Source organism: Peromyscus maniculatus, chromosome 8 (assembly GCF_049852395.1).
Source record: "Peromyscus maniculatus bairdii isolate BWxNUB_F1_BW_parent chromosome 8, HU_Pman_BW_mat_3.1, whole genome shotgun sequence".
In the NCBI taxonomy this organism is placed as follows: Eukaryota; Metazoa; Chordata; class Mammalia; order Rodentia; family Cricetidae; genus Peromyscus; species Peromyscus maniculatus.
In genome coordinates this window covers 14279878-14293722 of record NC_134859.1, presented here as the reverse complement: position 1 = coordinate 14293722, position 13845 = coordinate 14279878, and the positions used below count along the sequence as shown (strand labels likewise).

General features: G+C 45.3%; 1 protein-coding gene across 1 annotated transcript in view; it reads right to left on the bottom strand.

Moving 5' to 3' along the window:
- Positions 1 to 13845, bottom strand: part of Kcnip1 (potassium voltage-gated channel interacting protein 1) — a 387948-nt gene that overhangs the window by 240770 nt on the left and 133333 nt on the right. The gene's annotated exons all lie outside the window — the stretch shown is intronic.

The following is a 13845-nucleotide window of genomic DNA, read 5'->3' as shown; positions in this document are numbered from 1 at the left end:
CAGTTTCTCCTTTCTCCTCTCCTTCCAGTCCCTCCCCCACCTCCCCTCTCCCCTAGATCCATTTCACTTCAGAAAATGGCATGCCTCCCAGAGATATCAACCAAACATGGCATATCAAGTTGCACTAAGACTAGGCACATCCCCTAATATTAAGGGTAGACAAGGCAACCCAGTAGAAGGAAAAGAGTGGCAGGCAAAAGAGTCAGAGTCCCATCTGTTCCCATTGTTTGGAGTCCCACAAGAACACCAAGCTACACAACCATAAAATATATGTAGAAGACCTAGATCAGACTCATGCATGCTCCCTGATTGCCAATTCAGTCTCTGTGAGCCCCTATGAGCCCTAGTTAGTTGATTCTGCAAACCACATATTTTTAGTGTCTCAAACTTTATACTATTTTCACTATAGACCTGGTTAAGTGCAGTAAACAGGAGCCAAATCACAGCCTTCTCCATCAAACAAATCAATTAGTTCATTATCTTTAAATTCAACTTTGTGCAAGTTCTCAGGACATGGACAGAATGATGCCAATACATATATATTTAAACAAAACATCACACAAATGGTCCTTAACCCACTTCCCAACAGAGCTCTTATTCCCTTCCCAAGCCTCTTGATCCAGGTCTCCATTTTCCATGTTTTTCTCAGCATTTCTGTATTCCAAGCTCCCAACAGAATGATCCATTAAGCTCTGCTTTCAACATGCTAGCCTAAAGTACCAAACACTTCCATGTTGCAGCTGCAAATATTTCCAAAGAACTGCACAGTTGGGTTTATCACAACAACAGCCCCACTTCCCATGCCATTTTCTATATTATATCACTTTCCCTATTGATATGATAAAGTGTCTTAACGAGGACTATGGGGGTCCAGCCCCTCGATAGTCCCCTCCCAGGGTCCGCAGAAGGCTCTATCAACCAGCAGAGAATCTTTAGGGTCGGTAAATCAGTCTACGCACTCAGAGTTCTTTGATCCATTCGCTTTAATTCCTCTGGCATAACATCCTTTATACACAGCTTCAGTTCTGTTCTCATGTCTAGCTCCTTTCTTGCCTGATTTCTCTCTATATTTATCTACTGTCCCCTCTATGTTCTATCTTAATTCCTTCATCTAGTTCTGTCCCTTCTATCTAGTCCTTTCCCCTATCAGCTCCTCTCCTGTCTCCTTCTCTCTCATCTGGCTCTTCCTCATCTTGTTCTTCCCCATCTGGCTCTTCCTCATCTTCCATCTCGTTCCTCTAGTCCTCTCTTTTAGCTCTTCAATCTAGTTCTTCCCCATCTCAGCTTGTTCCTCTCAAGTTCTTACCCATCTCGTTCTTCCATTCTCTTCTCTCTTCTCTTCCCCTCTTGCCCTGGGAGTTCTGATATATATACACTTACAAGCAGTATTTCCTTAGCAGTGCAAAGCCAGGCTTCCAGGGTCAAATGGCGGGGTGATAAGAATAATTACAGGGAGACTTGAACTGGGAGTTCTGGCTGAGCATAGCTGTTAGCACAGAAGGTTATCTAAATATTCCTAGAAGTGGTTAGGTAAATAACCAGAGGTCTATAAAGTTAGTAAGGCTGTAAGAAAGGAGGGGTCTGAGCTAAATTGTGTAAAGCTATTACTTAATGTCCACCTGGCCTAGGCGGCGTCCTCTTGTGAATTTACTGTAAGTCAGGAGACTTGTACGTGGGCTGCTATCACTTGTTAGTCCTTGGAAGTTGGGCGCCCCCTGGGTGGTGTCTCCTTGTGGAATTTGTCAGGAGACTTTCAGGTGGGCTGTTATCATTTAGTCTTTGGCAGTTGGGCGTCCACCTGGGTGGTGTTTCCTGCAGTCCTTGAAAGTGGCCAAGGGAGATATCTGATTCCAGAGAAAGCCTTTCTCTGAGGCTGTTCTCCAAATTACCTGGAATGTGTATGTCCAGAGAGTGCTCAGTCTACACTGTTAGTCCTTCTTAGGGAAAAGTCAATTGGGAAAGCTATGAAGGCACACATGATTTTCATAACAGAATACAGCTGATATATAACAAGCCAAGTAACACCAAAAACTCCTTGGGATTTGGCTTCCTCTGGAGGAATTCCCTGATCTCTCCAGGTAGTGACTTTGCCATAACCAGCTGAGTTCTTATGATATATTCCTGCGGCCCTCAACAGTGTCTGTTCAAAGCAACTTAAGAGGGGAAGAACTAATTTTTCATTCCTGGAAAACAAGGTCTGTAGTGGGTATTCGGTTCACCCATGACCTTGGGGTACCAGACCCTAGGGCATTGTCTCTTAGCTAGCTTAAGACCTGAGAAGCATGTATGCAGGGCAGTCTCTCTCTTGAATTTTTGGACAGTGGAATTCAGGTGATGGGAAGCAGCATGGGACCAGCTCTTGATCTTCCAGGGCTCTGCAACAGATTTGCCTTGTCCTGTATTAATGAGTTGTTCTCCTCAATATAATCCTTTAATAAATAGTTCCTTTATCAGTTATCTGTGGACTTTCTACTTTAAAGATCTCTCATGGAGCTACCTTATCCAATACTAAAAGGGTCTGGGTATGTCTCACTTGGCCTCTCATTTCACAGATACTCTGGCATTAGCAGGAAGAGGAATAGAGTACTTAAGGATCTGGGAAGATCCTGGCATGGTTTAGAGTATTGAGACATTTCACATCCATGACTTTCCCTCTAGAGCTGGACTAAATTTGCTCTTCATTTTCTGTGAGGCATACCATCATGGGTACGTGAAATGGCTTCTGCCCCAGAATGTCTCTCCTTTGACTGACTTTTTTTTTTTTTTTAGTTTTTCGAGACAGGGTTTCTCTGTGTAGCTTTGTGCCTTTCCTGGAACTCACTTGGTAGCCCAGGCTGGCCTCGAACTCACAGAGATCCGCCTGCCTCTGCCTCCCGAGTGCTGGGATTAAAGGCGTGCGCCACCACCGCCCGGCAAAAGTTCCTCTGTTTTTTGTTTTTTTTTTTTTTTCTTTCTGGAGCTGAGGACCGAACCCAGGGCCTTGCGCTTGCTAGGCAAGTGCTCTACCACTGAGCTAAATCCCCAACCCCTTGACTGACTTTTATGAGAAAGTTGGCACTAATATGGAATTCAGACTGGAATGAAAATGACTGCTATTGTATCATAGCCAGATTGTCCAGAGTAGTGGTTAGCAATTGTCTAGGGAAGTGTTTTCCTAGGGTCAGCACACAGAGGTCATTTCAAGGTGGGAGACACAGATCATGACAGAACCCAAAGGCCATTAGTGATGAGGGAGATTTCCATATGTAGACAGTAATATAAATCCTGACTGAGGATTTGCACCAGGCAACTTTCTCCTGACCTCTTCAAGAGAAATCATCTTCCATTGTGCAATGTATCCATTCATCCATTCATTCACTATTGATCGCTCTCCACTACACACCTGCACATACATGGTTGTATTGCAGGCATCGGCACACACCCATGACCAGTCCTGACATTTTTTCCTGTTTTCTGGAGCCTGGGAGCCTGAATTCTGAAAAGGATAAGCGTTTCCTTCAATTACAGTATTCAGGATGCATAAACTTGGCAGATGGTTGTGGGAGCAGGCACCCCGGCTGGCAGTGTGAAGAAGTGGGTTTGATATATGCAGGTGAGAGAGAAGGGCAATGGGGCAAGTCCACAACACCAAGAGGAGGCAGAGGTCAGAAGGCACAGTCTGAGGTCCTTGGGGCAGGGTTGAGATCTCATTCTTAAGAGGTATGGGAAGCCCTGTGGAGTTTTCTAAGTAGCAATTTTATTTTGAAAGGATCACAGACTCAAAGGCAATGCTGATGAGTGGTGACATCTTACATACTGTGGTTAAATACTCACATCAGGACCTGCCATTGGCACCAACCACATGCCAGTTCAGCTCTGGCTGGTCTTGCTGGTTCCCACTGGGCTGTGCATATAGTTCTGAGCTGTGTCTCCCTGTGGACTGGTATAACCAGCATCAGTTAAGATGCATACATGTGTGTCTTTCTGTGCACAAAAGGATCCCTGTGCCACTTAGCTAGTCTCCTCTATCCCTTCACAGAAGAATAATGCTCAGAAGAGAAGCCAGGTTGAGGATGGAGAATATCCCCTGGTCCAAGGCCATGGCCTCCCTGACTTCGGTTGCTCCAGGAGGCCTTTGAACAAATACCTTCCTCATTAGTGTGAGTCTGTTTAAAAATCTTCACTTTACAGCCAGAGTGTGAACAGAGAGACTCATCAACTCAATCACAGCCATGCAGTACTAGCCATGGCTTCCCAGATGTATCAATTTAGAGGTTTCTTACAACTGTCAAATGTCCTGTCCTCAGAGTAAAGAATGGCCTGTCGCCTGCCTCAAACAATCATGGTAAGAAATTGATTGGCAAATGTTTGGGAAGTAACAAGTGTTTAAAAATATAAAATTCTACTTCTCACATATTGGTGTTAGCCCAACGGTGGTTGAGAAAAATGGTTTCTCTTCACTCTCTCCACCAGTGAGGGGAGGGGCAGGGGAACTCCTCAGTAATGGGTCAAGGACTCTCAAAGCCCTATCTTTCCCTGTGTGTAACTGCCTGGTTCATGCTTCCTGAATGTTGCAGATGTCTCAGGACATCTGGTATCGCTCTGGCACAGGGGAAGAGGAGACCCTGGTCCTCCCATGGTTCTGGTGGGACCCAGGGACTAATCTGACTTTCTGAGGCTGGGTCTGGCTTTGGGCTCCAGCTCCCAGCAGTTCTGAAGTTACCGTCCTCCATGTTTGAATCTGTCTACCTCCCAAATGATTGATAAGAGAGGTATGCTTGGGATTGTTCCAGAAGCAAGCATGGTACTGGGTCTGGAATCCCTGTCCCAGGCAATGGACTGTTTTATATAGTGGCCTGTTCAGAACTACCCTTGGGTGGGGATACTAAATGGGATTGAAGGCTAGGGCAAGATGGAGAAGAGAAGAAGATCCAGCAGTTTGGGGCCTTTGTCCTTACAGCAGCCATTAGCCCAGGATGGCCACCCAGACCATGCCCTGACCAGGTCCCAGAAAGCCACCAGACAGCCTCATTCCTTTTCAGCTCACAGACACACAATCCTGGCTTTCTTTCTCACAGGGCATCTCTGCCATTTCTGGCAGGCAGTCTCATTTGTCGGGGACACTGCTGAGGTGATGGATCGAACTGTCTCTCTCTCTTCTGATGCTTCTGAACTCCCAGGCTGCTCGATCACTATGGTGGAGCCTTGAAATCAGTCTTCCATCTGCTCTACCAGTGCCCTCTGGGCTCGGGGGAGGGGGCACACACAGGCCTCCTCTTCATTGCTAGTGAAGTTCTCCTGCTAAGCTACTGTGATTGTGAGCCTTGGCACAGCCATGCAGGCTGGTTGGCTCCTCCACACACTGTCCACAGAGAAGTATAAAAAGTCCTCCGTGGGCTGTGGGGCCTGATGATGTGGGTTCTTAAAGGCATTGTCTGCTCACACAGATGCTCTCTTACCCCCAATCCACATACTCAACACACCTGCCTGTGCTCTCCACCAAATGCTTTTTCTGGCCCTGGATTCTACACATTCTGGCTCACCTCCCCCCCCCCAAAGCCTTGTCCCTGTTCTATATACCTTCCCCTCCAGCCAGAGATGCATGATGTTCACAGTAACTGCTTCCTACTGAGCTGAATGCTGGCTCCCAGGCTTGGTGCCTCATGGACTGCGTACAGTCATCTGTAAAGGGATGATGGATGGATGGATGGATGAATGGATGGATGGATGGATGGATGGATGGATGGATGGATGGATGGATGGATGGATGGGTGCACCTATAGTCCACCTTCTTGCACACATAACCGTATGTTTTTTTTTATTTTGCTTTGCTTACTGCTTTACAAAGAAACATTGGAAATGCTTAAAGGAAGGAAGGCTTCCTGTGGTGCCATTTTTCTATCCTCCCAAACCCAAGGCTTGTCCAGCAAACTCCTCTCTGGATCAGGCAGGCAATAAAGGCCCCTCTACCCCAAGAGAAGCCCTTCCTCATGTCATGGCTCCTAATACTTCCCAAATCCCTCTGAAAAGTTGATGAAATCTGCGAACACACACAGGCTAGTAAACTATGGTATCAATTTCAAGAGCCCCTGCCATCCCTATAGTTGTGAGAAAGAAAAACAAAACAACAGAAGATATTAAAAGTGCTTTTGTCTCTTTGCTTGTTGAGGTGTATGCTAGGAGGCAGATGCTGCTGGTATTGGAGGTCACAGGATGTAAAGAGATTAACTCACTTTGCTTGGGACTGGATATCATGGGGTGTGGAACTCAAGGAAGCCAGTACAGAAGAGTGACTTTGGGGGAGTGATATAGCTTAACAGGTGGTCAGGGAGAGGGATAACACAGTGGGCAAAGAGGGGGCACAGCAGGCACAATACACAGGAATGGTGGAATGATGGGGACAGGGTGCTGAAGGGCCAGCATCTTCCTGAGTGACAAGCGTTTCCTGTGATTGGACACTGATCAAGGCTGCACAGCCCTGTGCACATGAGACTGTATATGTGAAATGGTAAATTTTATCCTGTGGCATGCAAAGTGGGATGGTTGATTTTGTATGCCAACTTGGCACAGGTTGATGCATATAGCCATCTGGTCTCACACCAGCCTATATGTTGAAGGTAATGGTTTTAGATGCAATTAATCAGAAGTCTCTGAGCAAAGATCACCCTTCATAATACAGATGGATATGGGCATGTGCAGGGCTCCTGAGATGAGACTGAAATCTGTCTCCAGGCTGTCATCAAAAGAAACCTCTCTCTCTCTCTCTCTCTCTCTCTCTCTCTCTCTCTCTCTCTCTCTCTCTCTCTCTGATTTCAATGCTGGTCCCATGCTGCATGTTCCTATAGCTCCCTCTGCCAGCTTTCGCCCCTATTTGCCCAGCAGAGTTCCTGAGTATGCTTCTGGGACACCATGTCTGGTGGGAATGTTGAAGAGCAGCATCTACCTTTCCCTTCTGCTCAAATCCCTGTCTCTGTCTCTGCTCTCTCTGTCTCTCTCTATCCCACCCTCATCCTGTGTCTCACCTTGACCAACTTCTAAATTGCAGTTTGTGTCTCCACTTAAAAATGCTGGTTAGTGGGGGTTTAGATACACTAGCAAACCATCTATTTCAAGGGCACAGAGTGACCCCAGTGTGGCTCACTCAGACCTCAGCAAGACAATTCAATGCAGCTACAGCAAAGTGGTAGCTGAGTTGGGCTTATTTATTTATTTTTAATTGGAAGCAACATAAATTGACTCTAGAAACGATGGGAAGACTTTTTTTTTTTGCCGGGGGAGGGGGGGAGGGGACTCACACATCATAAAATGTATAGCAATCAAATCCACAAGCTCTCAGGACAGCTAAGATGTCTTCCTAGCAGGAATTTGCCAGCTGCATTTCTGAGGGGCAGATCAGCTGCCTTTGCCTTTAGATCTTGGTTACTCTGCTCAAAGCACACATTCTCCACAAAGAGAGTAAGTCCATGCACTGCTCAACCTTGGAGCGGGAGTCAAAGGTGGGACCAACTCTCCCACTTTCCTACGAGATATAGTGTCGTGGAAGCATACTCAGGGGATTTGCTGGGAAAATGGGTGTGAAAGCTGGCGGGGGGGGGGGGGGCGGCATAGGAACACACACCATGGAACAACGTTGACATTTTAGCCAGCCAACCAGTGAGTGTAGGCCTGGGGGCCACTGGGTGGGATGGCTACATCTGTATCACAGTAAGGATGTTGGCTCCACCTCTAGTGTGCCAGGACCATGGGCTACCTTGCTAGTTTTCAAAGTCCCAGAGGACCAAAGCAAGCTGAACAGGCCCCTCACACTTTGTGCTGTGTGATCTTGACCAATCACTCAACCTCTCTGAACTTAACCAACCTTGCCTATTTCATTCTGGAAGAATGAAATAAAAAGACAGAGGGAAGGTGCAATGCTGAATCTGGAATCTTTACCAGCCTGTTTTCAATTACATTTGTGAGCTTCATGAAGATGTTTCCATTAACCGTGGACCGTGTATAAAATAAGACCATCAGAGAGCTGGAGCCAGCATCATAGTGAGGCCTATTGCTCACATGTGTGTGGTGACACTGGTGTGAACAAACCAGTAATACTGCCCACCATGTGTCAGCATAGTGCCCATAGTTACGTACAGTGCACAACACTTAATAGTCACAATAAATGATCATATCTGTCTGTGTCTTTACTGTACTGCACCTTTAATCATGAATTTAGCATGTACTCCCTCTACTTACAAAACAGTTTATGGAAATCGGTGTTCTGAATTATGGTGGCAGTGGCCTCATCCATCTCCTTTATCACATCTTTTGATGGCATCAAGAGGCCACATCAGATGATTGGCTTATCCCATCCAGGTTTGTGTAAGTGCATGCTATTATGCTCATACAATGATGAACTTGAGTAATGACCTAGTCCTCAGGGGGCATCCTAGCATTGAGCAATATATGCCTGTGACCTGAGTGCTGAGGCTGGAGCTGGGGCCCAGAATGTGGGTCCTTGGACTGGGTTGAGTCGCTCTTTCCTTGGGTTCCCTACTTTCTCCCCTTCCTGCACATAGAAGCTACAGAATCAGTGCCCAAGCTGTTCTCCATCCCCTGTAGAACTCTGTTCTCAGCTGCCCCCACTCCCAGGACCATGAGAAGGGAACAGAAGCTCAGCCCCTGAGAGGCGGAGGGTGGGTCCCATGGAGAAGCAGACTCGCCCTAGAGCCTTTGTGTATTCCTGGAGGTGGTTTCCAGAATAGTCCCCATAAACCACACCACCCTGAAGGTGGGTAGTGTGTGTGTGTGTGTGTGTGTGTGTGTGTGTGTGTGTGTGTGTGTGTGTGTTTACTCACTGGTAAACTTCAATTCCTGACACCAACCAATTGGCTTGTCTATACCCTGTTCCCCAAGCTAGATTCTGTAGGCTGGAGTTTGGAATGCAGAAGATGAAGGCTGAGAGGAAGAGCAAGGTCTTTGTGGTGAAGGAAGGCAGGACTCTTCACGACTCTGGCAAAAGGTTATCAGGCTATGTATTGCCATATTATGGGGGTGTGAAGAACCAACTCTGGTGTCCCCCACCCCACTAGTATGATTTCAGAGGAGGGGGAGATGGCAACAGAGGATGTGGATGAAGAAATAAAGTGGGTCAGAGCCAGAGTGATGGAGTACAAGAGACAGAGAGAAGGAGATACAGAGTAGAAAGACAGAGGAGGGTATAAGGGTCATAGGAAGAAGAACCCTGCTGTAGGGAGGTTTAAAAAGAACACAAAGGAGCGAGTGGGGAGGGAAGGGTATAGAGAAAGAAAGAACTTGGAGGAAGAAGAGGAGAGAGGGCACTGGAGCTAGAAACAGGAAGGAGACAAGGAAGGAAAGAAATGAAGAGGGGGAGAGAAGACCAGGCTGGCCATGGGGGCATCTCAGAGCAGGAGAGCCTGCGAGCGGCCCCTCCAGCCACCAGCAACACTCAAGACAGGGAGAACCCTGGTCTGGATTTAGGGAGGAAGCCAGTGCCTAGTTAGTGTCTTCTGACTCTCTGATGTACGACAGGTTCTAAATAATCTATTAAAGCAGAGTGGGTTCTACAAATGCCTCCACCCACCACCACCTCCCGGGGAAAACACGCTATATTTGTGAAGTGACTCATGCTGGCTGCCACAACCCCTAGAGATCTGAGGCAGAATGCTTCATGCTTCTCATGGGTTCACCTTCAAAGACCACAAGACAGCAGGGATGGGTCAGGAGGGGTGAGAGTGTGTGGACAAAGAAAACTGGATGAACGAGTTTGTCAGTCAGGTTGGGATTGCTGCTCTTATCAATGGCCAGAGGGACAGTGGCATGATGGTAAAATGTCACCAACATGTCAACAGGGGATCTAATGCCCTCTTCCAGCCTCCACTGGCATCTACACTCATGTGCACAGACCCATATTCATATTCACATAAATTTAAAATATAAATAAAATCTTTTAAGAAAGACTTCAGATGTTATAACTTTGAGGTAGTAAAAACCACCCCATCCTCAGCCTGACCTTGTTCCTTGCCTGAATTTCACAGTGTAATAGATGGAATATGGTGCTGGAGACTTCAACTATCAATGCTCACGTGCTACACGCAGCCTCCCATGGCCCAAGAACCCTTGCAGAAGAGAAAGTGGAAAGAGAGTAAGAGCCAGAGGCAGTGGATGACTGCACGGAAGCATCTGGGCACAGCAGAGTGGTTGCACATAGGAACTCACAGCGGTTGCAAAAACAAACAAACAAACAAACAAACAAACAAGTGCACAAAACCTGGGCAAGCCAACGCCAGATGAAATCCTGAATGGAGAGGGGAGTTTGGCACATAGTCCCACCCTTAGCTTTGGAGTTACTGGGAAATGTTAGCTGCTGGGAGAGGGAGATGTGGTTTTCTCTAAGAACATTTGAGCAGCACAAATTGGTCTTGAAGAACTTCTTCAAAAAAAGAAAAAGAAAAAACACAGGAGGTGGTGGTGCACACCTTTAATCCCAGCACTTGGGAGGCAGAGCCTGGTCTACAGAGCAAGATCTAGGACAGGCACCCAAACTACACAGAGAAAGCCTGTCTCAAAAAACTAAAACAAAAAAAAAAGAAAGAGAGAGAGAGAGAGAGAGAGAGAGAGAGAGAGAGAGAGAGAGAGAGAGAGAGAGAAGACAAAATAATGACTCAAAGTTGGGTGGGTAGAGAAGGGGGTGGGTCTGGGGAGAGTTAGAGGAGGAGGTGAATACGATCAAACATATCACAGGAAACTCTCAAAGGACTAGTACTTTTTCCTAAAACCAAACCAAACAAAACCAATGCCCAAACTCCACTGAAGAAAAGTTCCATAGGACTACCTGGAGACTGTGGCTTTGGGGTGGCTGGTCTTTAGAACATTAACAGCATATATACCAGGCTCTGGGTTTTGCCACTAACTAACCTTCTATGAGAAGTTATCTTAAATCCAATCAAGAGAGCTTTTGGTTACCTCGAGCCCTGGAATGGTGTTGGCAGTATCACACCAGTGGACATCTTGTCTAAGAGGTAGGTATTATAGCATGAAGGGTTTGGCATGGGATAACACCATTGGTACCCTTTCTTTCCCAGAAGCCTGTATAGCACCTTCCAGTATTATGAAAGCTAACCATCTGGGAGAGTTTCCCGGTCAGTTCAAGATTGTTTTTGTTTTGTTTTATTATTTTTTTTTCCTAACAGCTCTTTTTAACAGGTTTCTCTCTCCTAGGTTCTCAACTGGCCTGATACACCACACTGGAGTGAATGCTAACCCAGCACATTCAGAATAAGGGAGAGATTGTCTAACAGCCCATCTCCGCAGCTACATTCTGGTAATCACATCAGCGGGAAGCAAAACGAATTATAAGTTAATAAGGGACGCGGATTCAAGGAATTCACGCTATACAGTAACAAAGAATAAACTTATCTTTAAGAGCTCAGAGACAAGAGCAGCTATTTCAATTCTGATGTGCCTGTCTGGTTCATTCAGGAAAGCATCCACTATGGATTAAGTCTTTCTGTCACCATAAAAGAAACATCTACCCACTTAGTGGGTGGGAGGGTTTTTAGATATGGTTAGATGTGGGCTCCCTTTGCCAAGACAGATCTGCCCTCGCTCTTACACACTCCAAAGGCCTGAAGATTAATGAGAAATATTGAACATTTTAAGCGTATTTATTTCTTGGATATGAACTGCAAGAAAAGTGAAACATAGTGAGTAGTTCGAATGAGGGGTTAAGATGTTATCTGAGTAGGCTGTTGGTAATACAGACTGGAAATATTTACGTTAGAGAAGCTTAACTGAGCAATGCTGAAGTTAAATTACAGACACTAATCTGAACTCCTCAAGTTAACTATTTTCCCTTCTCTGTTACTGAGTGAGCACAGTGGCAATGGTATCGATGTCCATTACCAATTCCCACCTGCCTCTAAACTCCAGGTTTTGTATCTAATACTTTTCTCTACCAAAACAAACAGGGAAGATATACATAGGGTCAAATCAGATCATACCTGGAGACTCTTCTGTAACCAGAAAGCAAAAGTGATCTCAGGAGTACCCAGAGAAGCTACAGAAAGACTAAGAAACTGGACTGAGAAGGTTTTTCCTGCCCAAGCTGACAGAGTATCAAATACAACTGATAACTTAATCAATTAAAACACGTGTAATCTGTGAGGGAACATAAATTCCCAACCAGCTCCCAAGAGAGCAGTTGCTATAAATGATGAACATGACAAGATTTCATTTTCCACCACTGTGATATCATATCTGTATACATGGAGGATGCTAGTCCTTTTATTAAATACATGTTAGCTTGTTACGCCTGGGAAGATTCTATCCTCTGTCTTGTAAGGAAGAGTGCATTTTGAATACTTCTAATAGTTTGGGAAGAAATAGAAAAGAGGAGCTCTGCCCAATGGCACCAAAAGGAACCGGTAACACCGCAGGAGAAGTAGTCAAATGTCCTCATGAGCACAGCAAACTGCTGGTTTCCTAGGAGATGAAATGTGCTCAAAGAAAACCTCTGTTCATGGGAAAGAAGGCCCATGTGAAAGAGATGTCTGCATTCTTAGTCAGGCCACATTGCAGCTTAAACACAATAATGTAGAGAAGCTTTTTAGGATCCCAAATAAGAATAAGTAACCCCTAGCCTATAGATGATATTACTTGCCCTTTTCAAGAAGAAATCTATATTTGCGGGATTGGATGATTTGACATCCTAATTCTGGGAAACAATCACATGAAATGTAAAATAGTAGCTTGTCAGCAACCCACCTCTTATATACAACCATGATCTTCCCACGTGCCTGGGCGGGCTCAGCGTTAAGTAGAAGCATGTAGTTTTTAATCACTACAATGTTTTGTGTGCACTTGGATGGTTTTTAAGTGTTGGAAGCATTTAAGAGAGGCTGACACACTAAATTTATTATTTTAATTAAAAGTGTTGGGGAGTGTTGTTAAATAATTTTGTAAGCAATGCTTGTAAGTTTGTGAGATTTTAGTTGGTTCAATTTTTAATGTCTTGACTTATCAATTATGCACATAGTGTTTGAATGTCAAGAGGAATGCTGTTTAATAGCTTCATAAGGATGGGAAGTTGAACATTAAAGCACAAATAGAGTTTTCCTCGCAATAAATGTTCTGGAAATGTAAAGGATCCATCAGTGTATCTCAACCCAAACTCCTGGGTGGGCTTCTAAGCAGACAAGATGAGATAGTACTCATAGGTCTATATTAAGAGCAGAAGGGAGACATGTTTACTGAGCTTTTCTGTATGTTGTATTATTTGATGTGCATATTAATCTGAGGATTCAAATGGAAAAGGTATTCATATCTCACAGGTATTGACCCAGGGAATTTATCCAGATCCTATGCAAAAGATGAGAAAGACAGAGAGGAGTCAGGCCGCCTGATCTCCCACCCAGTTGAATCCAATGCTTTCTGCAAGTCTACCCAGACCCCAAATTCATGCCCCACCCAAACTCTGATATCTTTGTATTAGGTAATTCTGTATCACCATGAAGAAATTCCTCTCACAAACAACTTAAAAGAGAAAAAGGGTTGTTTTGGTGCAGGGCTTTAGAGCGTTCAGTTCAAGGACACTTGGTCCCACATGCTTGTGATGGTGGGAACAAGCAGCAGACTGTGGAGAGCTGTTCACTTCATGGCAGAGAAGAAGTAAAGGGGGTGCAAGGGCAAAGATCCTCCAATGAGCTCCTTCCTTCACCAGCATCTTGCCTACTAAAGTTTTCAGAACCTTCCAGAATAATACAACCAGCTGGAGATCAGACTCCCAACATAAGAGCCTTTAAGGCAGGTTCTCAACTTTCCTAACGCTATGACCCTTTAATACAGTTCCTCACATTGTGGTGACTGTAT